This window comes from Perca flavescens, chromosome 8, assembly GCF_004354835.1.
Source record: "Perca flavescens isolate YP-PL-M2 chromosome 8, PFLA_1.0, whole genome shotgun sequence".
Lineage (NCBI taxonomy): Eukaryota > Metazoa > Chordata > Actinopteri > Perciformes > Percidae > Perca > Perca flavescens.
In genome coordinates this window covers 18731680-18759670 of record NC_041338.1, presented here as the reverse complement: position 1 = coordinate 18759670, position 27991 = coordinate 18731680, and the positions used below count along the sequence as shown (strand labels likewise).

General features: G+C 40.0%; 1 protein-coding gene across 3 annotated transcripts in view; it reads left to right on the top strand.

Moving 5' to 3' along the window:
• Positions 1-7168: 7168 nt before the first annotated feature.
• Positions 7169-27991, top strand: part of LOC114560516 (contactin-1a) — a 63189-nt gene continuing 42366 nt past the window's right edge. Inside the window, exons 1-2 of one of the 3 annotated variants that reach the window (XM_028585948.1) lie at positions 7169-7330; positions 8736-8990. The gene's annotated coding sequence lies outside the window, so the exon portion shown is untranslated. Of the gene's footprint in view, positions 7331-8735; positions 8991-24909; positions 24993-25321; positions 25564-27991 lie in introns of those variants that run through there. The other 2 variants (XM_028585950.1, XM_028585949.1) reach the window with 2 other exon arrangements.

The window sequence follows — 27991 nt, the reverse complement described above, 5'->3', positions numbered from 1 at the left end:
TCATGTACAGTGTGTATATATATATATATATATATATATATATATATATATATATATATAGTAAACTATCTGTAAACAGAATATTGGGAGCAGTGCACACAGCAATTTTTGAGATTGCTGCATTAATACATCCTCATCTGTCACCACTCTGTTGAATGAAGGAGGAAGCTGAAATGCTGCATGGCCTGTCATATGAGCTCATGACCTTTGCCCTGCATGTAACCTCTTATTGAGCTTGATCTGAAGGCGAGTGGGAAACACCAAGCGTGTGTGACAGCTTGCCTCGGTCCCTGCAGTGCTCCTTCAGCAGGTAGTGCCTTTTAAAAAAAATAAAAATAAACAACGATTCAATTCTGAAGTCTCTTTCCAGAGTTCAGTGACTGGAACAGAGGCAGTGGCAGGACTGCAAAAGTCACATCCAATGATAAAATAAGCTTGAGAAGAGGACTATGTGGAGGGAGGAAAAATTCATATACTCTTGTCATTTTTTTTTTTTTTTTTAAAGACTTCCCAATGCCTTGAAACACAGGACTGGCTTTGATTCCTCCAATAAGCTAATCGCACCTACATTGGATCAGACTAAAACATCATTAAAACCATGTTGCAGTTTCAAAGTCTGCAGTCATAATGTACAGAACCTGATTGTATTTCTGTTGTGTGTGTGTGTGTGTGTGTGTGAGAATACATTAGTACATTATTCAATTCCTATTAGGCAAAAGTGTTCACTTGTTCAAACTACACTTGTGGGCCTTTGAATGGGATCAAGATTTCCTTTCTCTTAACTTGCATCAAGTTTTTTTTTTTATGTGTAGAATATTTGTTGAATTTGTAAATACCTTAATTGATTGTACAGGGACAAGCAGCTTATGAGGCAGCCTAGGAGGCAATATTGTGCATGATATGGTTTTACTTGTTGATAGGACTGTATTAAATATAGAGTACTTGTAGAGAATATATATATATATATATATATATATATATATATATATATATATATATATATATATATATATATATATATTTTTTTTTACAGTGTACATTGTATTGTAACTAACTGGACAGATGATTGCATATAAATTGAAATTTTGATCTTTTCTGATTTGCTTGTCTGCAGGTTATGACTTTGGTATTGTACAACATGTAGGATATAGCGACAATATTAATTGATGCACAGAATTATAATATTCTGACTTGTATTGGTTCTACGCAGTCCCAGTATACTGCCAAAATGATGCTCTTTTCTGACAGTATTGCAAATGGTTTTGTATTTAAGAAACAAATTTATACTAACAGATACTTTCTTTGTCTCTATTTAAGTTTTACCTTTTAGTGCAAGTATGGAATTCAAGCTACTGGAAATATAATGAATGAATGAATAAATAAATAATTATCTGCTTTAATTTCAGTTTCCAGACTCTTTACTCAAAATGTCATTGCCCTCTCTCGAAGAGATGAATCTGAATCACGTAGGACTCAGTGAGTCATAAAAGTCAGTGCATGCTAAGGGCTACATAATGTAACTATAAAATATTAATAACACAACAAAATTACACCACATAAGTACTCATGCTTGAATATTGGCCCCCGTGACTTACATACAATGATACATCAGAGCAGAATATTACTGATGTAGCTGGTCAAGGTGGAGTTAGTTTTAACAACTTATTTACAGGGTTGTTTAGTCCAGTGGTTTCCAAGGAGTCTGTTAATACATTTGTAAACTAATTTGAGAAAACTAAAATCAGTAAAGCTCTCAAAGCTAAGTAGATTGTATCTTTTTTGTATGTGACAGAGATGCCACCAGAAAGGATATTTGTTATTTTTAGTGCCTGATGTACAGTATATTGTGAAATGAAACACAATATACACACGTGTTGCCATCTTTTTATGTATATTCTCTAATCTTTGCTTTTTGTGAAATAATGGAGAGTTTTACTGCTTTTTGCCTCAGTTATTGAAATGAAACCATCAGAGAAGTTAGTAAGGGTGAAATCTCTCTTTAGTGGGGCTTCTAAAAACTCATAAATTTCGTGACAAGGAGTCTCAACTACTCACTGCTTTTTTACCAGAGGTTTAATCTTTAACAATGAATTGTGTTTTACAAGTTTAATGTAATGTTTTTACGTAGCATTTCAATCTGGGAAGTAACTACGCCTGAGAGATAAATACAGGGGAGCAAAAAACGTGCAAAACAATTTCCCTCTGAATTTTTGTGAACTAAAAGTATATAGAAGCATGAAATGGAATTTCCCAAGGAGTTTGCTTCAAAATTGTACTTTAGTTCAGTACTTGAGTATATGACTCCAGCGCTGACACAGCACTGTGGAGATAAGTCTGGCAATGCAAGACTAATAACTCTCTAAAGTACTTTCCACCACTGTATGTATGTGTGTGTGTTGGCATTGGACCAACCATCTCCTGCTGCACATGACTTGGATATAGTAAGAGCTATATGGATCTGAAGACAATGATGCCAAACAAACATTAGATTTTAGCCCTCCAAAACTTCATTGCAAAAGTAGTAGTAAGACCAATGTATAAATGCAAACACAACCATGTGCACCACACACATAAACCTAAATTCCTCAAATATACACTGAACATTAAGTTGTGCAGTGAGCAATATGGATGCTTCAGTCTCCTTAGTGTGAAGCAGCTATAGACAGGCCTTATGGAACACGACAGTTGGGCTCAAGCTTTTTGGCGCTCACTTGTGGCAATTCCACTTCCATTATAGTCATATTGTCAGGGTAATAGCGAGAGAGCAGCTCGCCATCTGGTGCATTATCACAAAGAAATGGTGTCAGGAAGTGGAGAAGTCTTGGAAATACTTTCTCTCCCTCTGGCAAGGACTTTCTGCCTTCTGTTCATTCAGGTACACTAATTCATTTCCCCGGCAGAAGTTGTTTGGGTGTGTTTTGCAGGATTGTTTGCGGTTAATAACAGCAGTGATTCAAAGTGGATTGCTGCTTCACATATTAATGAACGGCACTTAAGGATGTTTTTTTTTTCTTTTCCAAAACGAAGCCAAGTTTTGTGAAGGATGAGTGCATCAGTGTTGAATTGCAGCTGGCTGCAACAATGTCCATATTATTTCAACAGAAACAAATGTCTCTTGCACTCAGCAGCAATGACCTTCAGCTACTGGATGGTGATTCATCAATTTGTTTATTTTTGACAGATTTTCCCTCTTGACTTTACTGCCACCTAGTGATATGAGGCAATTACACAGATGGCTGGAAAAAAAGAAATAGGCTTTTAAACACTGAATAGGAAATGTTATGCAAGGTACATGATTTGAACTGTCAATAAAGTTGTTTTTTTGAAATTTTTTATTGGTAAAATTTTTAAAGAGGCAGTAGTGGCCTAAAGGTTAGAGAGGAGAGCTTGTGATTGGGAGGTTGTGGGTTCAATCCCCAGACCAACAGGATAAAAATCTGGGTGGGGAAAGTGAAAGAGCACCAATTGTCCCTCCCTCTGAGATACCTTTGAGCAAGGCCCTTAACCTCCAAACACTTCAGTGGCCAGCAGATCAGACTGAGGTTGTACTGGGCAGCTTCCAGGTATGAATATGTGCAACTGTGAGTGAATGTGATCAGAGCGTTCCTTTTTTTTTTTTTTAAAGCCACAGTTGGGTCATGCTATAAAATATTTTTTTCAAAACAAAATATTTTGGATTACCTTACATTTTAGCCTATGTATTTGGCCCTTTGTTGACATCCCTAGTCCTCAATTATAAAGGCTCCCTGTAAGAGGCTTAGCTATTTATTTTAATGGCAATAGAATCACATTACAGTATTTGTCTGTTGATTACTGATCATTGCGACCAAACAAGCAGCTGCCCCATTACCCTTCTAAACTTCACCCACCCCTCCTTCCTGCCGCTCCAACCCCAACCCCCCAACCCCCCTCAACCCCCCATCCTCTCATTCAACCCTCAGTGGATTCATTCTGTGTCGGCTGTGCGTCTGCCACAGCATCCATTATCCATCCCCACCTCCTCTGTGTCCAGTTCCTTGATTTACTGCTGGGCGGAAAGCCTGGTTTGAATTGATCTATGGGTAGTTTTATGTCTACCTCCAGTCTGCTTTCAATGGGGAAAAAAGATCATTACATGGTCTCGTAGTGATGTTCATGTTTCCAAACAACCAGTGAGCTTTAAAGCACATAATTTGCATCCCAGATGCTCATGTCAAGGACAAGATCTTTTAGCATCTACTTTCCAATAAGACATCATGTAGGCATCATGTATAAAGGCTATTAAAGGCAGGTATTAGAAAAACACCATCATTTAGTTTCTGATCTTTTAAAGTGTGTGCTGAGCTTCAGGGCGTCTGTCCCTTAGATGTAAGTGGCAGTGCCTTTGTGTCTTTATGTAGATTTGCCCTTTTCTGATGCTCCAAGAGCTGGGGAGGATAATTGTTTATGATTACTCTGTGACATTTCCATATGGCTGATGAACGGTTTGCCAACACACACACACACACACACACACACACACACACACACACACACACACACACTTAGGCAAACACATCCGTCAAAACCAAGCAGTTTTTGGAGCCTGAGTGGTAGGTTTGGTTTGACTGAATTTGAAAACCCCAGTTGTAGAAGGGAAATCACCCGTTCCAGTGTAACGGTATTGTTTCTTCATCAATGTTTCTATCAACTCAAATAGTTTACCCTGAAGGGGGGGGGGGGGGGAGGGGGGTAAATCATTGTGGTCCTGTTGGATGGATGCTACATAAAGTGAGAGTGCTTTGTTCTATCGATCTGATACTCTCTATCAAACCCCTTCTCCTTTTTTTTTTATCATGAGAGCACCAGGATTATAACTCTTTTCATGCCCTGATTCCTATTCCCCATGCACCCCCCTCCTTGTCCCATGTGTGTTTGGACTGGGTGGGTGGGGGTTACCTTTGCATGAAGCCCCTGTGGAGATCATTGGGGCTAAATCATATTTACCCCTCCCTCTTCTTCCTCCTCCATGCCCCTCCCCCTCCTCCTCTGGTAGGCAGATAGATGACAGCCACCTATTCTTTTCTCCAGACAGCAGGGTGTTTGCTGTTCCTCTTATCCACCCCAGAGACCGGCCTTGTAACAGTGTTATCCACCAGCAGGATCCATCTCTATTTGCACTGCCAGGTTGTAAGAGGAACAAAAGTGTTTGTTTGAGGCTGTAATACACTTAGATCTGGGATAACCTGTGCACAAAATTAGATCATTTTTGGTACTGTATTATGCTTCTCTATTTAGATGTAATGAGTTTCCTCCCTGTTACTGAATCCCATTTGGCTTGGCTTTTTTTCGGTGGAGTGACATTTTTCCCACAGCAGTTCCCATCACAAAGAAAACAATACTGTTTTGATGAAAAGTCTGAATAATAACAGACTCAGGGAAATAATCAGCAACACTAAACAAAGTCAGTTTTTGATCACATTAAAAAGAACTTATTTGATATGTTTCCCCAAAAATGTATCCAAGGTGGTTAAATCCTTCAATTAATTCTACTCTGCTCTTTCTCAAAGATTCCTGCATTATTTATGGTCCGCCGCCACAGCATATTATTATTTGCTGTGTGGTGTTTACATTCAAGATTTAAATCTAATCCTAGGGGATTGAGATGGTCTCATGTTTGGACTGACACATGGGCAAGGCTTTGTAATTAGTAGAGGTGCCCTTTTGATATCTGCCTGATGAAAAACAGACTGACGTTAACATGCAGGCTGCAGTCTCACACATTTCTCATCTATCCCTGGTAGTGTCTAGTCATGCAAATAGATTTATCTGCTCATATTTTGAGATTTATTCCTCTGAAACTTTTGCTGCCGCCACCCAAAAGACTTTAGTTTGGTTTGCTCAAAGTGATGACAAAATACATTTGAAAAAGAAAAATGGTTTCTCTGGATAATTCACAAACCTTACTGTCAACACTTTTACAGGGACACTTTTTCTTTGAAAGTGTTTCCTCCACACTGAACATTGTTGTAACAACAGTGTTATCTTTGACATTCCTTAAATGTATTTTTTTGCGGAAAATCAGACACAGGAATGATGACTTAAAGGAATACGCCACCGTTTGTTGAAATAGGGCTTATCACGGTCTACCCTGGCTGTAGATAGGTGGGCCAACAAGTAATTAATAATTTAATAATTTAATAATTTTTTGTCTTTTGTTGGCTCACTTTTACTCACAACATGCTAACCGGCAACATAGGATTCCATTCACTACGCTAAGCTAACTAGCGGTGGCGCTGCCGGTGTTGCACCGGACTAAAACAATGCATGCACAAAAAATGCGTTGGCCACCTATCTACAGCTAGGGGAGACCATGATAAGCCCTATTTCAACAAACGGTGGCGTATCCCTTTAATTGTACACTGAGGCAGAGGTTAACTAGCAAAACAGCTCATCATTACTGGGATTTCAGTCAGAACAAAAAAGGGTGTAAGGCAGACAGGTCTAAAAGCAGTCAAGAGGTCATACACACAACAAAAACAGGAAAAACAACTCAAGTAGACACAAAAACTTAATTGTCTATTCCATTGACACTACATTTTCTATTCTAGACAAGCTGGACTAAAGGTGAATGCTTGGCGGGGAGTATATAATACTGGGGCTGATGACTAATGGGAAGCAGGTGGTAAAGGCTGGTGGGCAGGTGAGAAATGGCAGGGAGTGACTGGAGAGGTTAGCAAAACCTGGCAACTGGAGTAGGCTAAATGGAAGAAATGAAGTCAGAAGCAAATAAAGGAGATTAAACCATTACAGTTCTAACAGATGATGCATCAGTTATTCATTGCAGGGAACTAATAACATTACAAAATTATTAATATATGTGCACACAGGTTTTTAATTCAGGAACATAATTATTTGTGTGGCACAAGTAAGGCCTACATAACTACTTTTTTTTGTCCATTTGGGAAAAACAAAACCGACTCTGCTATGTCTTTAGTGTAGATATGTCACTATTTAAGATAATCTGCATTTATATTTTTGATATTAATAACATACAAAACAAACGTAGGACAAACCCAGGAGCTTTTTGGGCTCTATTAACTTTCAGCAGCTCTTATCATCAACTGCCTCCAGCAGCCGTTTCCAGCTACAAAGCTCTGATAAACTCAGTGTGCATGCTCCCTGCCCAACACAAAACGGCAGACAAAGCTAACAGTTACCAAATGGAAAGTGAACTCAAAAGACAGATCTATTTCTCAGGAGTAGGTGGAGACCAACAGAGCTGAAATGAGAGTAGATACAGGACTTAAATTTGTCTGCTGGCCTGAAAGACGACTTCAGATGAATGCCACTTGCTGGAGTCTATTTCAAGGTGGGCAACTGTTTGTTAAATTATGTTAAGGATGTGTAACGTTATCTTTTTGTTGTTGTTTTTGCTTCCCCACGGGTGCAAAAATTGAATCAGTTGTTAGTTACGAATCTAATGATTAAAGAGTTGCATAACATCATATTAAACAAATAAATAACTCTCCCTCTCCCCTCCTAGACAAAAAAGAGTTGGGTTAAATTAAAGATCTCAATCAATTGTCCCTCCAGGCTCCCTTAAAGTCAAGATGGCGTCAGTCATAAATGTGCAAACAAAAAATATAAGGCTGATGGGTCCAGTAGAGTGCGAGATTAGCTGTGGACAGACAGAGCCACACATGCACACACACAGATCACTAGCTAACCTATAACCAAAAGGGTTATAACAATTATAACCTCTTTGCTATAGGCTAATCATAGACTGTAAAAAAATAACGAACGGAGATTCCGGGTCTGAAAAGCGAAGCCAACTAAAGATAGGGCATTATATACTGCGTCAATGGTATGAAACATAGGCCCAATCAGCCCCAACAAAACGTAGCAACACATTTATTTAAGCTGAAACAGGGGTGCATTAAACACCTTGTTGTGTTTTTATTCCTATGAGTTTACATACACATCTGTGCTGATTGGGTATCACCTGTGACACAGCCAATAAACGAGAGACAGAACAGTGGCGACGGCATGGCAGTGACACAGATATCAGCAACTACTCTGAGTTGGGGCGTCTCGGTTCTAAACCGTCTCAGGTGAAGCCATTGCGGAAGTGCATTAAACCTGCATTCTATCTAATTTTCAGCAGGGGGCAACTCCACTGGTTGCAAATAGAAGTCTGAATACATAGAAGTCTATGAGAAAATGCCCATACTTCTCACTTGATTTATTACATCAGTAATCTCGCATTGCCAGACCTATCTCCACAGTGCTGTGGAGTAAAGTCTGGCTACACCACACACACATTCTAGGATAGGAGAAGAAACGGTCAGGGGTTAGTTTGCATTTCTTTAAACCAATGCCAATCATCTGGGGCGGTGCTAAGCTCTGGACGCAGTGATTGTGACACTGCAATAGTCTTGGGAAGAAACTTGTTTTGGTGGAACATTTGCACCCAGCAAAAGAAAACACATAAAATATTAAATGAAGCTAACTGTTCAAACAATACAGTAACATGTGCTATTTAAATTAGCTGGATACATGGTGATACATTGCAAAAAATAAGAATATAATATGTAATAGACTGAAGGCAACCCATTATACAGTAACAGGGTTAAGCCAGCCAAGCTCATATACTGAGGAAAAGTTGGGTCATTTCATTTATTGTAGGCTAATGTGTGTAGTATTTTTACAGTCACTGGTGTAGACTGAGAGGTATTAAAGATATTATAGAATACACTTCTTAAAATGTTCCTCAGGTCATCCTCATGTGCTGGGGAACTTACAGGAGGAACCCGGGACACCACTGTGGGAGCCACTGCTCCATGGCCCTTTGGAACAAGCAGGTCTAGCGCCCCCAAGCTGACAGTCATAACCCTTCATCCAATCCGCGGGGACAGGACCGCTGCTCTGTCAGTTTATTTCCCGGCTCCTGAGCGCCCGGCGATGCGGTGCTGAGCAGTGGTGAGCATCGTGAAGGACGCACGGACGGACGCATTTGCCCGCTACGGAAGGTAAGGACACGAGGTATAGTGAAAAATGACTGTTTAACATTATTATTAGAGTAACCGGGCGCTGCGTTTTTGACAGCTGGGGAATCAGTGTTGTTTACAACAGACTGAGTGAGATGCGCGGTTGGGATGGAGCTTAATGCGCCCTCTGCAATGCAGAATTGGACGATATAGGTACGAAGAAACCGCATTTTGCATTTGGGTGTCGTATTGACAGATGCAGAGAGACATGTGCAATATCTGACATATCGTGGCGTGGTGGGGATGACGCTGATCTGCTGCACATCCTGGCATGCACTTCCCTCCCAAAAAATAGTCGATGCACAAAGCAGGTGAACGGATATATTTCAGCATTTAGCACATCTGATTTAAAGCATGAAGTCTGAGTGTTCAATTCAGCATTCATTAGACCACGCCAGAGGCCATATAATTGCGCCGCACATACCGATGATTTAAACTGCCGCCTGCAGCCAAAAGATCAGGAAGCACCCGACGACTGTAAACACTTTGATCTGTGGTGAAACTGAAACGTTTGTCCTGGTGATTGGGGCATATGGTTCGGCTCTGTCATCTTTACTGGCAGATTTTGCCGTGTTGCTTAGTAATGGCCCATCTTATCCGTCAGGATGTCAGGTGCTGGAGAAGGTGTCATGGGCGCGTCCTGACTCACCAGGCCGTTCATTCTACATGTTGCTAAATTATAAGGTCTAGGGACTTCCAGAAGTCCTACGGAGATTTCTAAGGGGGTCTTTATCTTGTAGCAAACATGATGGAGAGTTATTTTTATGTTAGTTAACTCATTAATGACACTCACACAAACCATGCAATTATGCACTGATTCATAGTGAATTACAAAAATCCCAGATGTGAAAATATTACATTGGTATTCTGCATTATCAGTATGTGGGGGTCATTGATCGATTTTGAACCTGTGATCTCAGTTAATAGCTGTAGGGGCTCTGGTCACAGTTATTAAGCTACATGGTGAAGTCTGTCTGCAACTCAAGATGTTATGCTTTTAAATACATATAGGGTTGATTTTTAGATTCAAGCATGGTTATGGTTTTCCTAATGCTGTTGAATAATGGCTTGAGGGCATAGGTTTTAGCACAGCTCCCTGCAGCGGAGTATGATTTAAGCCACTGCAACTTTCTATTGTTGTCTAATGAGCTTGCAAAGAGTGTAATTGATGATGTAATCGATATCACCACATTTTGACATCTTATGGGCCTCTGTGTTTGCTATTCACAGTTCTAGAGTTGTTTTCATTTTGTGAGGGGTAGAGCTAGAATAATTTGCACCTGTTATTTAGAATTGGTCTCAGATTAACATATGAATGTGTAGGTTTAAGTTAAGTTAAATAGCTGGTTCCTCTAAGATCTTAGAGTGGGTCTTGTATCCCCACACCTGTTACTTGTTATAATGTGTATGTGTATGTGTATATATTCAGATGATCAATTGATAAATGCATGACACCTTTCTGCTCCTGGGCGCTGTAGACCTAAATGTTTTTGGGCAATATTTTCATTTTGGTTTATTTGCCATTCAGTGCCATGTGTGTTTGTCCTGACTGAATCAGAGCCCTACATGTGGCACAAAATGTTAGATGGATTCTGTGGGTACCTGTCAGATGGAGCACTTTATGAATCTTGTAAGCTTGACTGCTGCTAATGCATCCTGTGCTGTCCTGTGTACACCCTGAGGACAGTCCCTCTCCTTCATGCGAGATGAATGAATTTACTCTGCTCAGAAGTAGGCTAACCTACCGCATGCAAGGCATCATCTTACATTTTTACCCCTCTTGGTCCACAATAAAATATATCTGAATATAGAGTTTAGAATTTTGCAATGAGCTGTTCTCTGCCAGCATGCTATTGGCTGCAGGGCCGTACTGGCTTGAGGAGCCTGCATGATGAGGAACTTTTTACATAACACAATAACCCGCAGGATGTGGCTGTTCTGTGATGCATTTCAAAGATACAGCCTCAGCCTCCATTAGTGTCACAGTCAAATGACTTAACATAGCTGTACACAATACTTCTCCTTTGGTTTGAAGCTTCAGTCACACACATCTGTTATGTATTGAGGTAGACAGGCTAACCTCACCTGAGGCAGAAAATAGAGCTGCCTTCAACCTCCCCATCTCCACTTCACCTCAGCCAGCATGTAACTTATACAAAATGAGTACGAAGGTGAGAGAGATTGCTTTTACTCATCTGGTTTGAATGTTTACCGCAAATCTGTCAAATGCTTTTTTGTCAAACAGTTTTTTTTATATTCAGCAAGATGATTTTTCCATTTTCCAATTCAGTTAATGTCTTTATTCAAGCAGTATTATTTTGGTGCTCAAAGCAAACCTTGGATGTTTGCCATTTAAGATCAAGTCCTTTTAGAGTTGTTTTAGGAGATTAGATTTGTCTCCAGATGTCCTTCTGGGCTCTGGGTGACAAATTCTTGGGCAACGAGTCAAGCATTAGTTAAAGATAGAATGATAGATTTTGAAAAGACTCTGATTGGCAGCGTTAGCATTTGCCAGCAACAGGGCTAGTTTGTTCGCCGCTGTTTGTTCTGTCACACTGAATGCAGTGTCACTCACGCTGGAGGGAATACGTCCTGTAGACTTGTTTCATTGTTAAATTGAAGGCACTAGGAGAACCTATAGCAAGACGAGACAGCCTATGCAAATGAAAATTTGTGTGCAGAAAAACACAGACACACAAATACCACCCTTATTGCTGCAACTGTCTTCACAGCCTATACAAGTGCTTCTTTCTGTCCTGCTGACAAAACGTGATGCTCTCGTCTTGATGCTTCCTTTAGATTGCTCAGCAATTTACACACCGGCGGTCAATAGCGAGATCCACTAATGGTACGGCAGTGAGGCATGACGTCTTCTATGTTTGCCTGGAGACAGACCTCTCCTCTGTTCATGCCTGAGGAGGAGAAAGGCCCTCAGTCCCCATCTGCCATCGCTGGCTGTCTGAATACAGTTTGCACTAGACCTACCATTGATTCTCCCACTGTGGACAGCTCCCTGCTCTCTGCATGCACGTGACCCTGTAGATCTTATGTGTAAGAGACTGAGATGAGTGGGAAGAAGTCATAGGCACAGTGCACATTTGTATCCCACTTGTTAGACTAAACTGTAAGTGTGGTTAGTTATTTTGTTGGGTTTATAGATATTTAATAGTTTTGCTATTATCATCTTCTAAAATCGTGATACTGTTGTTTTTTTTTGTATAGCCAATAGGAAGAAAAGAGAGCCAATGCTATTTTTGATTTTGATTTTTCCAAACAAAAATGCCAAACACTTGCTGGTTCTCGCTTCTCAGACATAAAAAAAAAGTTAGCATTTCTTAGCTGATGTGATAGCAAACTGAACTGTGATGTTCATTTTTTTGTATTTTATTCTCCAAACGATTTTTAGAGAAAATAATGGGAAGATTAATTGGTAATTAAAAGAATCCTTTGTTACAGCCTTAATACAGCGGCCAACATTAGTAGTCAGCTGGATCTTTGAAGCACATTACATTGTTATGTAGGACTTTTTTCCTCAAATCAGTCACTTTGTTTGACAGGATAAGGTTTTAATCGCCTGGGCTGATGTTCTATTTCTGGGGCCACTGTTGTCTACTTGAATCTAATGATCTAGAATAGTTGCTCCTGGCACTTTAGGAGGCTAGTTACTTTTAAAGGGAGACCCCAAATGAATAATAATTCAGCCACACTAGATTAAAGTTGTTTTAGTGTGTGTGTGTGTGTGTGTGTGTGTGTGTGTGTGTGTGTGTGTGTGTGTGTGTGTGTGTGTGTGTGTGTGTGTGTGATGTATTTGGCTCTTATGCAGTCCCTGATATGTATCTGCCATATCTAAGATCAGGATAAAATGCAGCCTGCTAAATGGACTTTTGTTGATTTACACAAATGCCGCACAATGCTGAAGATAAAAATAGATATACAGTATTTGATTTCAACTGCTGGATTTTTGTCTATTTATAACATTAAATCTCCTGGAGAAAGATGTTATTCATTTACTGACAAGGTAAAAAAAAAAGGTCTTGAAGAAATGGCTTACTTGTAAAAACATCAAATCAAACTCCCCTAAAGATATAATTTAGAAAGTCTTTTATCATAGAACATTTAATCTGTTCCCCTTCCCCTTTATCAGTGCGATTTTGTTTGTCGATAAAGTGCTGAGCTTCTTTGGTGAATCTCAAGGATCCTATTGTTTGTCTATCTGCCAAAGTGATGTCTCATTCAAAATCAGATTACTCCATTTCCATTAAGATAATGTGGACCGGACAAGCAGGTAGTGTCACTCATGGGGGAAATAGGATGACATTGATCAATGTCATCAGAGTGTTATCTTGAAGTAGGTACACGTTTCATGTTCAGAGATTTGTCAGTGGTCTGTTGGGGCAACTAAAGACTTCAACTCCTCAAAATCACAATTTAAATAATATTGAGAAAAAGAACATAAAGATTAATCTATTAAAGAAATCACTGATGAAACGGGTAAATGATTGATTTACTGAATAATTCATTTATTGGTTTACAGGCCCTCTATGTGTGTCTGATGAGTTTAAATATTGAGTTTAAGTTAAAACCTTTTTTGGCTATATTTAAGAACAATTAAAATGTGTAACTAGGTTATATTTGACAAGATTTCACTTCTTTTCTCTGATTCGTTGCTCGTTTTCCTCTGAGATATTTTTAGACTTACAATCAAAGTCAATCTTTTGGGATTTATGGACTCAATTAGAAGGAGATTACAAATGTGTGCCCTTCGCCTTTTAATTTCCGTTAACAGCATGATCAGCCTTTTTAATTTTTTCTGATAATATTTGACTTCCTTCATTACAATGTCTGCTTATTCTGGCTTCTTCACTGGGATGCAGTCAATTTCCACTGTAATATCAAGAGTTATTTGCACATCAAATAGCTAATTGCATTTTGCTTGTTGTTAACTTGTACCAAAGATCTTTGTATTTAATGATGATAAGAAGTAAAAGTGACAGTACTGCAAGGTTAACAAGTTCAGAGGACAGTTTTCCCTAATTAAGTAGTCACTTTTAAGTGTTAATGTGAATGAGTCTTAATTAAACTCCTCCTCAGAGTGTCAGATAACCACTTGTGTATTTGTTTCACATTTCACTGAGCAGATATATAGTGTTACACACAGTGGACTGACTTCTCTCTTGAGCCATCTGTTTTTGCACCTTCGTAGGCGCAGTCAGATACATTGTTTACAGAACTGTTGAGAAGCTGTGCAGTCAGACAACACTATATGCTGTTTTGGTGACTTTCAATATCATGAAATTTGAAAACCATTCCTTTCTCAGGCCAGAACCTAATGAATCACAGAGATTATTTGTGAAGACCTTTGAGCAAGCTTCAAAATAAAGTGTTGGCCTTTATTTGGAGTAGAGGAGCCATTATGGATAATTAAAGGTTGGATCAGAAATAATCACCTTTGATGCTGGCAAAACCTTACCTATACAACTTTATCCCCTCTGACAGTAATTTATTTCATGATCTTCACATGAAAGCTAGTATTTAGCATCATTTTAAAGATTGTATTACCTTTGTATCATTGATTTTCTCAGTAATGAGCTACATTGTTTTGGATTTAATCCTGTTTAATATGTGTTTATCATGGGATTGTGAAAGCCTACTGTAGTTTCAACTGCTTGCATTGTTATTTTATAGTGTAGGGGATAAAGGACAAGCCCAATGGGGCATTGAACTGTCCAATTAGGTACGAAAGCGTGTTCCTCATTGGGGCCAAGCCACTCTTGGGGCCTTTAAGCAAGGCCTGTTGCTATGGCGCTGGGAGCATGTGAGGAAGACAATAACACAACTTCATCTACATGTATATGCTAGTTCAGCATGCAAGGTTACCAAGCATAACCACACTCCTCTGCTTATACCATCACCTTTAATGTCAACTGTTTGTTATTTTTCATGCTATCCCAACGTATGTTGCCTCATAGTGATGATGCATTCTGTGTATTGTTGACAGCTCAGCCCTGTTACTGCGATTGCAAACTGGAATCATGAACTCCCCACCAGTTGTGTGTTAAAAATAATGAAACTTAGGGGTCAAAGGGGATTCTTACACTAATCAAAAACGTCCTCGGTGAGAAGCATACTAGTTCTTTAGCTGGCTGACCTCTAGCCGTCTGTGGGAAGGACTGTATGTGTGAGAAGTGTATAGATAAAAGGCTAATCGCAGAGAGGGCCCAAAGGCGAAGGCCTCCTGGCATGTGGAGTGAATACTGAGGAAGCCAAGCTCTTGGGAAGCCTCATTATACATTTAGGGGCGTCCTGTTTTCCCTCTCTCTGGACAGCTGGACAGCAAAATTGTTTGTGGATCAATAGTTTAGCTTCCTACTGGCTCCACAGAGTGAGTGAAGTGCATTTAAACCCAATAAATAAGAGATGGGAAGCATAGCATTAGGGGCCTCAGGAGGTGCTATTGCTCTGCCCATTATTCAGTCTCCCTGTTTGTTTACCTGCAGTGCTTGACTTCAGTGCTGAGACCTTCTGTAATCATTTTACGCTCATGTAATCAAATTTTCTTTGATTTCTATTTTCTTTGCTACACAAGTTAATCCATAAATATCCAATGCTATTCCCATTTGGTGATATTTTTTTAAAATAATGCCATATGCACTGTATTTGTAAATTAAACCATTCTTCGGATGCTGTCATTTCCCAGACACTGAGAGATGTCCACTAAGATTGATTGAAAGTTATAAGGTTGTGTTGTGCAAGCTGATTATATACCGTATAAATGCTGCTTATTATGACCAGAGTCTGGCTGCACAGCCTGTCTATATTGATTCAACACTTATTTAAAATGCCTCTTGTTTTTCAGTTCAGCTCTTTGGCTATGTAAAAGGCAGAGACAGAAAAGGAGTAGAGAGAGAGAAGGAAGGGAGGGGGCGGTCAGGGGTATTGAGAAATAGAAGAACAAAACATTTGGAGCTCTCCCTTCATTCCTTAGATCAGTGTAACCAGAAATAAAAGATGTGGCTGGTACAAGCTCTGGGCTGTGGGCACGCCGCTGTCCTCTCCTGGCTCTCTTGCTGCGCTGCCGGTGCATTTGTGTTTCACTGGTCAGCCTCCGAGTTCCTGGGCCCAAGGCTGCATCTCTACATGAAGAGCCCATTGATATGGGCAACATTAGCATTCGCTGTAGGCAAGCACGACAAACAGGTTGGTTTTCCGTTTCACACTTACAAACCTGTTCTCTCTGGATCCTCTCAAAGGGACTCAAATCAACCCTCTTGTGGCATAGCTAATGAGCGTAGATAAAAGAGGTCAAAGAATGCTTATGTAGGCCTCTTCAGTACAAGCAATGTACTCTTTGTATAAAGCCTCACTCTGCCAACTGCCACGTCAGGGCAACACTGTCACATCTGGCGCACAAACTCACAAGGTGATGTAACCACCTGCGTCATGTTTTCTGTAAGTGCTAGTGGGACAATACACCAGCACTAATAGCTTCCGACAAACTACCCTAAAATGTCCCTGAACAAAAGTTGTTCTTAGCTGTTGGCATATCATTATTCAGATCTGATCCCAGCATTCTGAGGGAATCTGGCTGATTTATGCATGAGATTTGTGCACTAATTATGCTGCGGATTCTTTTCCTTGGCTCTGTTTGAAGCTTTTTGAGCTTTTGTTGCAATCTGCTAATTCATGCTGCTGAAATTATCCTCACTATTTTACTTAGCAACAGCAAATTGCCCTCCAGAAGAAGTGGCTAATATCACCCAATTAAAAATAACACATGATCCATCTCTGTGTTTAAATTATCATGAGTCAGACTACTGCTTATGCAAGTCGTCTTGATGCCAAGAGAGAGAGGTAGAGTAGAGGAAGACAGCTTCCTAATTACAGATCTTTTTTTTTCTATTTCTTTTCTGTCTTACTGTAAAGGAATTTATATAAACAGTAAACAGAGAGATAATAAAGATGTGAGTGCAGATACCACCATAGACAGTATATAAACTGGACCAACAGATCCCGTTGCTCTGGACGGAGACCAGTGAAGGATATTAGAAGCACTTTTCTGGTGAGCGCTGAGCGTTACTGCGCAGCCTCCAACTGAGGGATGAGAGTCTGAAAGATGGAAGTCTTCTGATAGCTGTGCCAAGAGAAATCTCAATCATTCCGAATCTTGCAGAGACAGAGGGCATAGGTATATGTAAGAAGATAACATGGGCACAGGCTAATTATTGCTAACTAAAATGCTAGTTAACATTAGTAATTAAACCTAAACAGCTCATGTAAGTCGAAACTGCCTGCAAGCTTCTCCTGTACTATACTACGCGACAATAAGTCGCTTGGTAATGACACAGTCGTTAGCCTATTTTTACAAAAACGTCTGCTACGGAGCCATAACGTGAGGTACAAGGTAATGGAACCTTTTATACATTGTCGTGTTTCTTTAGAAATAAACAATGGACAAATAGGGCCTCGTGGTAAAATGTGTCAGTAGTATAGCAGCCAGTGTCACTGGTTGGATTATTCACAAGGATGGTGTAATGACAGTGAGTTGAGGAAAGGGCATCCAGAGGTGAATCTGACATGGAGAAAGAGCACTGAATCCTTTTTTTTTCTGTGCTCTTTTCACTCACGCACGCACGCACACACACCCCGCCTTTGCAGTGCTCCGACTCTTATCTGCAACACACAGCTCCACTCATGCTGCACACTCTGGTCCATACTGTGTGGAGGACAGAAGGAGCGAAGGGCATAGCGTCACAGTCAGGCAAGCACACACATACACACCCATACACACACTCACACATATGCACAACAGATAGAAAGAGGAGGAGTTGTACTTTTCTTAATTCCCCTGCAACAGAGGACAACAAGACAAAGCACAGCACTGCTCTTCCATATGACTGAAGGGGGTTGAAAACTACTCCGTGTTTAGAGAGACTGCTGGAGTACTTAATCTTATTCACATTGACCCATGACCAACCACCAGATTATAATTTGACTCCAGTACAATGAAATGAAAAGGTTGCAAAACATTATTGCCTGCAATCAAGCTAAATAACTTATGAATGACATTTCCTGCAAAAGGTTTTTAAAAAAAAAACACAAAACTGATTATAATGGATAAAAATAAAGAGATCAGTAAGAAATTGTTAATACACATTTTTTTTTAAAGAAATAGAACATTTTGAGGAAAGTTAGAGATGATTGATAACACTTATGTATGTATGTTAAAGCTGGAGCCAGGCAGACAGGTAGGTTAGCTTAGCATAAAGACTGAAAGCAGGGAAAAACAGCTAGCCTGGGTACCATCTAAAGCGTACTAATTAACATGCTATATCTCATACAAAAACTTAAGTGTACAATTGACAATACGTGGTTTAATGGACTATTTATTGGCCGGGCACAGTAACTTCTTGGAGTCACCAAGATGTTGCCAGGCAACAAGCAGAGATGCCAGATTACCTTTGGACAGAGCCATGCTAGCTGTTTCTCCCTGCTTCCAGTCTTTATGCTAAGCTAAACTAACCATGTCCTGGTTTCAGCTTCATACATATTGTATTATGTGATTCATCTTCTTCAAAACTGAACTGATTGAATATTTTGCAATTATTAATTGAACAATGTTCTTTTTTGTCATTTCTTGCCAAGTTCATGAAATAAGAGATCTGCTAAATATAATAGTATAGGTTATGTTTTCATAGTCTTAAAGCAGTGTAAATGCTGCTTAATTAGGCATCAAGAGTCATGAAAGAAATTCTTTTGGAAGGTTAATGCTCAGTGCTGTAGTTTTGTTTAAGCACTGGCATAAATAAAACCCAACACAATGTAGGTGAAAGGGCCCTGTGAATACTCTTAGGGCAGTCAAGCAAAAGCATCTGTTTGAAGCATAATATATGAAAAGTCTCTTAACCTAGTTTAGCTTGCTTGCTGCCACTGGAGGGAACACAAGCTTGATTGGAAATGCTGTAAACCCTTTGGCTGCGTGGGTTGTTATCTGAGCTGTGTCTTCAACAGCCGTTGGACTGTGCACAAACAGCTTCATAACAGGGAAGAGATGATTTCCTTATGTAAAGGGATAATCTTGTGATCTGAATGCCAGAAAGCTCCCACACATCTGCACCTCCTTACATTGACACAGCCAAGTAATGTCAGGACGTACCAATTTTGTCTTTGAAAATGTCAGTGTTTGAAAAGACAACACATTAGCCTAATCGTAGTCGCAGAGTTATCTACACAGTTGGTTGATGATGGTCTGGCATCATGATCTTAGCACTCTTTTTCTATACATCTCCTTCTGTTTTTTTTTGTTATTTAAGTGGGCACCTGTTCTGCCTTATGAGCCCAGATCACATGGTGGGACTTGGCTAAGAGGCACCAGATGACTCAGGTCTTTGCCCAAGCTGTGCTCATTGTCAGTCAGCATGCACACTGCTTTCCAACAGGCTGTCTGACTGTGGCCATGTGCTCAGCAGTAAACATAGGTGACTGGGTCTGTTGACATGTACACTGTGTTCCGGACATGAATGTATATGATGGTGGAGGGCCTGGTCCGGATAAAGTGTTTATCCTCTTTGCAAATATCCCTGCATGCACAAATTAACAGAATCTTTTAATTAATTCAAAGGAAACAACCAACAGAGAAACAATAAATTGGTTAATGTGTTCACATGCCATAATATATCAGTTAATATTTGCTTGGCTAGCTTGTCATACTCTGTTTTCTGGCAGTTTCAATAAGAGCAGCTTTTAAAGGAAGGAGTACTCAAGTGCCAAATAACAGAGGAATATAATGTTACACACATAAATGCACCCAATGAGAGAGACTGTGGAGCTTGCTGTGGCACAAGTAGTGGAGGAAGACTTCCCGATGGGTAGGCATGAATATGCATGGCACTGCTTAAAAGCAATGGCACAGCCTAATACAGTATGGCAGTCAATGGATTCACAGAGCAGGCTTTGTCTGGTGTTGTACTTTCAACTCTGGAGGAGGTGTCTGAGCCTCTTCTTTGAACTGTTCAGCCCTAAAGTGCCTCTGCAGAAGTCTCAGAAAGAGAAATCTCTAATCTTGTTTAAGAAAATCTTTAAATCTTATAAATGCATGCCTTATTTTGTGTTAATTATATTTCCTCACCCACTATGTTATTACTTATTTATCAGTAAGATTGTTTACATTCCTTTACCCAACTTGGAATTATGATATTTCATTTGGGATTCATTGAGTTTGAGTTGGTGTAATGAACCGCTAAATGATAAGTTACCAAAGTAAACAACTCAGCATGTCTGGTGCACCAGAGAACTTTGAAAGAGCCTGTTAATGTGTTCTCGCAAACCTCTTCTTATGGTCCGTATGTATTCTAGACATGCACCAATGCTGTTAAGAGCCACTAAGTGGCAGGGGATTTGTTTTCTCTCCTCATTTATGGATACTATTATCCATCCACATCTGCCTTGGACAGAGTAGGAAATATCGAATGTACAGTAAACAAATATCTGCAGAGCACACTATCAAGTTCTTAAAGCTACAAATCGGGCCACGCTGCCTTTGGCAATAGGGCTACAGTGACATTAGGAGTGAACAGACACATTGGCTTCACCCAATTAAATCATCACTCGCAAAGCTTCAGCACGTCCAGTGCGTGCATTCATCTTGCTGCCCCTGTCTGCCTTTCCCACCCTTCTGTTTTCATCTGTTCTTCTACAGTCTGTATGTAGCTGTGAGGTTTGACATACGAATTTGAATGAAGCTGTGTCCCTACAGGGACAGAGAAAAAAATGAACAAATCTGGCTGTTGTTGCACTGCTGATTTGAAAGGAAACCTAGGACATAAGAATGTACAAACTAGTTTACAATCTGAGCAGTCAGAATATGGGGACTTGCTGTATAGTAGCAATTTGAGAGTTTAGTGTAATTACTGAGACAAAACAATAAAAACAAGATTGCCTCATGGCACGAAAGGAAATTTATTTATGGCATAAGGGTCCAGTGCAAACAAAGATTATCATAATGGTGAAGTAAGTTAAAAGCCAATGGTAAAATAATGTCCAGTTTTTTTTTCTTCTGTTCATTAAAGTGGAAAAGCGGAGAAAAAAAATCACAGTGGCATGAGAATGGGGGGAACTTGCAAGACCTATTGTGACAGTAGCTTAACAGGGATAATTCTGGTGATGTTCTATTTTATTTATTTTTTAACTTTTGTCCACAAATCCAGTGACAATATTGATCCTATGAACAAGCAGCCTGATGAAGCTTAATCCTCTGTTCCATAGACCTCCATTGTTGTCCAAAACTGTTAAAAACATATACATGAACCACACCGTTGGACTGGGTGACATGTTCTTTCATTACCATTAACATGGGCACTGTAGCTTATTTTGAGTCTATGCCACATACACTGTTTTACAGTAAATACTCAATAGGGCACCAAATCCACAGCCCAACAAATGCATTATTCAGTCCTATTAATGTAATGATTGTTTAAAAGGTATAGGTTTTTGACCAGTTTTAAAATATCCTTTTCTTCAGTGGGAATGAATGGACTTGGGGTTGAGAGCCACAGACTAGGGTAGTCAGAAAGAAAACATGGTTAGTTTTGGTCTTTTCTTGGGCTTCGTTGACAATAGGAAAAATACAGAATAACACCAGACTTATCCTCTAAGTGGCACATGTCTTTGTGAGAACCAGTGGGAAACATAAGCACTAACTGCAGCACTGGAAATGAGGCTTCTTCTGTAATCATCACAATTACGGGGTGCCACGATACTGAGGGATCAGCACCGTATTAACAAATCAATACAATGCGATTGATTCAGCCTCTTTGACTCAGATTTACTTGGGCTCTCCGTACAAACGTCGATTTATCTCCTGATGGATTCTATTTCTCAGGCATCGCTCTGTATATCCTAACACATGAGTGAATAGATTTGTGAATGATTGGCTGGTGTCTCACCCACATCCACAAAGATGTCGCTGTATCTCTCACAGTCAAAAGCATCTTGTTTGGCCTGTGACCGACACTGACTTACATTGTGTCTCAGAGGTCATTATATTCTCATGTGCTTGGAAGGTACATTTCTTTCTACCATTTTACAATCAGTATTGTTGGTGGTGAAAAGATCCATTCAAGTGTTGAGGCGAGGAAACACCGGACTCTTCAGCTGACTTGCATTTACAGTGCAGTGCACTACTTATTCACACAGACCCACCCACACATACACTCACCCTTGAGTCGCTGGGTTTCTCTGACAAAGTGGAAGAAAAGCGCAGAAATTAAGCAATGTGTTTGTGGAGGAGAGGATTGTTTGGTTTGACTGTGTGTCAAACCACTGCAGAGGAAGGTAAAGATTACAGCCAATCCACACATACAATAGGTCTGTGTCTGCTAATAGTCCCCACTTCAAGACTCTGAAATCTTCTTTGTTTGTTCGAACAGTCTTCTGAGCAGACGTGGATAATGAAGACAGAATAGACCAGAGATGAGATGTTGCTATTGAGGCAGGAAAGAAGGGAGTAGGCATTTAGCTGGCCATGGACACTGTTCTCTATGATTGGGCTTAATGCTTTGATGTACAGCAGTCATTAACAGACAGCCTGGTGTTCAGTGTTCAGAATCCATACTTTATTGTTCGAGGGAAAGAGATCATGTTTTGTTTATATTGGGCATGTTTGCTTTGGAGAGAGAGAGAGAGAGAGAGAGAGAGAGAGAGAGAGAGAGAGAGAGAGAGAGAGAGAGAGAGAGAGAGAGAGAGAGAGAGAGAGAGAGAGAGAGAGAGAGAGAGAGAGAGAGAGAGAGAGAGAGAGAGTCAAATCTCCAGGACATTGGGAGACACACACTAGGGTCCTGGTCTCTGTGCAGTGACCTTGTTTGCTAATTAGGTGTCAGACCTTCTCATCTCATATCTTTTGGCTTAGATTGCCAGAAGGCAATGGGCACACTGATTTCGCTACCGTTGGCTAGCTTCTCGCAATCAATCATTAGAGATGCTACTGTATGGACTGCCCTTTCTCATGAATACTATATAAAGCTGTAAACATAGATGTAACAACACAGTATAATGCTGCAAAAATGTCACTCTTACTGTCACCAGTATTGCAGGCTCCTATAATCTGTTTCACACAGGCCCAGTTTGCTCAATCTAAATCCGCACTGGTTTCAGATCTTCAGATGTGAATATTTTGTGGTTTTCAATGCCTTCTATGATACTACATTTAATATATTTGTGATTTGGACTGTTTGTAAGCATAAAACAAGCAATTTAGAAATTGTGGGAATTGTGATGGGCATTTTTTAAACTTATTTTCTGATATTCATTGGATTAAGAAATGAATTGACTAATTGAGAAAATAATCGAAGGACTACTCAATAATTAATTCATGTTATATCCTCATACATATTGAGGGATTTGCTTTTCAAAATATAACAATTTGCAAATACTGGCCAATGCTCATCTGTTTATTTTATCCTTAAATGGTTTCTCAGTTGAATTACAGAAAATGTACTATATGACAGAATAAATCGTTGGGATATAAAGATACAGCCAACACGTTAGAAGTTTGCATTCATTTAGCTGACCCCTACTCATTTAGTTTAACTATTAGAGAAACTTAGTATAAAACGTGATTATTATGTTATTTATTTCCATTAAGGTCAATCTAACATTGCCTTTGTATCACATTCTAGGTTCATTATACTGGCTTGAAAAGTTGTTCTCTTGACATATTTCCTCTTGTCTCTTTGCATCTACCCGCCCACTTTACATTGTATGTGTTTTGTGCAGCGAGCATGAAAATTGCTCTATTTAATGGCACCCTCCAATGTTCCTCAAGATGAAACGCCTCTTGATGCACTGAAAACAACTCACTGACCCTTTCTCTAAAGGCTCCTAACTCCATAGAAGGTGCTGCTTGAAGTGAACAACAGATATTTGGTTTATTCCTATTGTACTGGACATTGTTGTATGCTAATGCTGCAGGGCATAGGTGATTGTTAGTCCAGTTCTAAAAAGAGCAGCATTATGTTTGTGAGACATGTCAGTCACTTGAATGCCAATGTTGACCTATATATGAAGGCCTGGGTCAAAGGAGGGGCAGGCTAGCCACATAGGGCAGATATCTCATCTAATGAGCCTTAATGTGGCACCCAATGACACGACATGTGTAAGACTGTGGCACACACTGATCGCCAAGAGGAGACAGGATTGATGTGGTACTTTTGGCAAACTCTTCGAGCTGAAACAATTGCATGTTTCTTTCTGGGTTTATTGTTGTGTAATGGAGACCACTGCCTTCTGGATAAGAATGACACACATGAAACCTTCACACATGCACACATTACTAGAGACTCACTATCTCTCTCTTGCTCAATCTGCTCTTTTTTATTTTTTTATCATAAATACTTTCAGATACACCTCTAGATGGGATAACTCCCAATTTACAACCAATTAATCCATTTGTTAATTGGATTTGTACAGTATGAATGTTATATTGTTAATAGAGGACAGGAGAAGATGGACTGACTCCCCAAGGGGGAGGAGGGAAGGATGCAGAAAATTCAGTGACTCTTATTATCTTTGCCTTTATGACTCCTCTGGTGCAAGAATCAATACAGCCTGACCTGCTCCAGGGGCACAGGGCCCACAACAGGAAGCAGATATCTCCAAACCATACATTATGGATTAGGGGAGTGAGAGGATGGAACATAAGAGGAGGAGAAGGAATGGGGAGACATGGCCAGAAGAGAGGGATAAGAGGGTGGAAATACAGGAAGTGAAGATTGGAGTAAGAGTTGATCCACAAGAAGAGTAAATAAGTGGAGGAGGAAGAGCGGATGAAGGTGATGATTGCAGCAGGGCAGTGATCCTTGCAGCTGTTTTGTTGTTGTTGTTGTTGTAGCTCAGCTGCCTCACTGTTGCTGTTTCCTGCTCTTCCTCCAGTGTGGTTGTAATGTTTATTTCCAGCTGAGGGAACGGACGCAGCCCTCACAGCTATCAAAGGTAAATTGTCTTATTCCCTCGCTCCGACAGTTTGTTCTCACCCCTGCTACTTTTTGTATTACTTCTTCTTCTTGCAGCAGCATCTCTCCCATGGAACATGCTCTAGTCTTCTTACTTCTCCTTCCTTGCTGTAATTTTTTCCTCCCCACTGTGGTTGCCATGCTTTCTGGTCATACCCTGTTATCACTCACCCTCTCTATATAAAATACATGTGCAACCACAACCCCCTCCTCTCTCTCTCTCTCTCTCTCTCTCTCTCTCTCTCTCTCTCTCTCTCTCTCTCTCTCTCTCTCTCTCTCTATCTCTTGCTCTCTCTCAGATCACTCTCATGCTCTCTTTCTTCTCCCTCCAATGGGATGTGAGGTTACAGCTGAGCCCTATGATTTGACAGCTAAATGTTTATGTGAGTGCAACACTAGCAGACTAGCAGTTTATCCTGAGGCATACTTTAGTGGAGAGATATACAGCTGGCTCCACTGCTGCCAACCTACTCAATGCTAACGGGACAACAGCTCCAGGCGTGTTGGGGTGCGTCTGCATTCTCCTCAGGGCTGTGTGCTCGGGAACAGAGGTGGGTGGTGTGTGTACTGTGCGGAGGTGCCAGAGCAGTGCAGAGTTAAGAAGTTTGCTAGCTTCTCTTGGGTTACTGTAAAGTGTGTGTGTGTGTGTGTGTGTGTGTGTGTGTGTGTGTGTGTGGGGGGGTGTATGTATGTATACTGTCTGTGTGTGTGTGTGTGTGTGTGTGTGTTTGTGTGTGCGTTTTCCGTGATTCAGTCCTCTGCAGAGGGAATGGCTCATTATCTGCCTCTCAGAATGAAACATCCTACCTGCCTCAACACTGCAGTGCTGTACACTGAATGGATGAACCTATGGAAGCACTGTGTGTGTGTGTGTGTGTGTGTGTGTGTGTGTGTTTACTGTACATATGCCTTTTAGTTTGTAGGTTGTTTTAAGGAAATGGGGAGTATCCCTGTTGTTGTATCTCTTCTGCGTCTGTAAGCATCATGCAAATTGTCTTGTGATGTTGACATTTTCTTTACTCGAGGCATTACTCGCATCTTTGAGGCAACAAGGTTTGTTAAATATGAATTGCTTATTTTCATTCTTTTTGTGTGCATTACTACTGTATCAGGTCTCAAATGTACAGTGTGTGATTTGTTCAAGCCTCAACTCTGAGGTATTTGTCCTATATGCCTATTAGGGCAAATAGTAGGCAAGCTTCCTCATCATGTATGCTGTGATAATATTGTGCCCTATATGTGCATTGGTCATCCATGTACGTATGGCTTTAAGAATTTGAACAGTGTTGGAAATGTCACTTGTGGTGAATGTTTTTCCCGCTCAGAAGCTGCTTCATGCTGTAACACCATTTGAATCAAATCTCCATGACCTTTATGTAATGACTTTCTATGCATAATTTTATGTTATTGTGCCTGCACCATCAACAGCAGAATGACATGTCCCTCTTTCCCTCAGAAAAGTGATTTAGTACTACGCATCAGTAAGGATATAGCAACATTTTAATCAAAACCTTTCCCCTAGTAATCAAAGTAAGTAACCTCATTCCCCATCTGACATACAAAAAAAGCACTCGCCATGAGAGCTGAACGCCTTTCAAGGTACCCTCATTCACCAAAACCTCTCAGCACTACTCATATTAACGCGCACACAAAAGCTCTTTTGGACAGGTTGGGCCCAATTGGGGCTCTTCTCCTACAGTAAGTCACAGGTTGGCCAGCTTGTTCTGCTTCTTTTGTCTGCGAATGACTCATTGAGCAGCAATAAAAGGCTTAGGCAAAGAAAGGATCAGATCTGGGCAATCAGGGGCAATTTGCTTTGGCTTAAACTCAAGCCTTGAGAGACTGTATTCGTGTCTGTCCTATTATCAATCAACCATAAACAGCAGCAGTAAATACCTATTAACATCATGCAAGTTAATTTATTCATGTGTGGAACCTGAATATGTTCTGATTCATATGTTCTTAACCTGTAGTACATGAGGTGACAGTTCACTACATATTGAGCAGGACAGACTTGGTGACACACACTTTGCTACTCACACAAACAAACCTATCTACATGAACCAGGTCAGATCTAAATAAACATTTACAGTAAACATGGTCATAAACTGTATGTTCGAGGAAAAGAACAATTAATGGAAGAAGGTAGATGAAAAGATAGAAGAAGAAGACTGTAGACCTCCTTATGTCTATATATCTATATAAAACCGTTGACATGCACCAAACACCAAATGTGATCATAGAGAGCTGCACAATAAATCGTTGTTTTATCGTCATCGCAATATCAACTAGCGCAATATACACATCGCAAAAAGATGCAACATATCGCACTAGACACTCAGAGATTTTTGTGTGCGTTGAAATAAAATATCGGCAGAAAACTGCACATATAATGTAACTGTCATTCTTTTTTTAAGTGGTGCCTTTTATATTAAATTCAATGTTCAATTTGTTAAAAAAAAGAATGTTGGAAATTAATTCCTTTGTTTTAAATTCAACAAGCGATTTGTTGTATTTAGCATAATACTGAAAGCAGCAAAATTGCAGAACTGATTACACTTTAATATCTGTTTATTTATCGCAATTAATATCGTTATCGCAATATTCAACAATGTTATCGCATATTTTCCTCGTCGTGCAGCCCTAATAGAGAGCAGAAACCAGGGCATGGCAGATTTTTGACGTCTAAAAGACCCACAAATGAGGCTCAGATGCTTTCCATCAGTGTTACTGTAAACAGTTTAATCTAGTCCATGTTATCTCCAGATCTAGTTTAAACAGTAAGGTGGGTAGGATTCAGTGATTTACTAATCTGCACAATTAGATGCATGATCACTCAGCTACTGATCTTAATTTGCTGATAGATATTCTAAATAGATTTTTGGTGAATGGTGGATGATTTTTAATTTCACTGTTTATAATTTTAAATTACAGCCAGTTTAACATATTGAACAGAAAGCCAATTTGGCAATGGAAAAC